This window comes from Anneissia japonica, unplaced genomic scaffold (genome assembly GCF_011630105.1).
Source record: "Anneissia japonica isolate Jap-2015-1 unplaced genomic scaffold, ASM1163010v1 scaffold1951_len603592_cov169, whole genome shotgun sequence".
Taxonomy (NCBI): domain Eukaryota; kingdom Metazoa; phylum Echinodermata; class Crinoidea; order Comatulida; family Comatulidae; genus Anneissia; species Anneissia japonica.
In genome coordinates, this window is record NW_022741522.1 from 24,940 (window position 1) to 25,191 (window position 252).

Here is a 252-nt window from a genome sequence, read left to right on the forward strand (position 1 = left end):
GGAAACGAATACCATGTATAGACTTCAGAAACACTTAACGGTATTGGAGCAAACTAATATTTGGACCTATCCTCAGGTCTTTATCAAGGTCTTTTATTATCGTACCGAAACATACGTGGAACCATATGAACACGCTTGTACCAGAAATAGCGCCCTCAATATTTTATATTTGCATAATTTAAGCATGATATGTAGAGGTGTACTATAAAACGAAATTAGTTTAGACAAAGTGACACTTCAACTCAAGATATT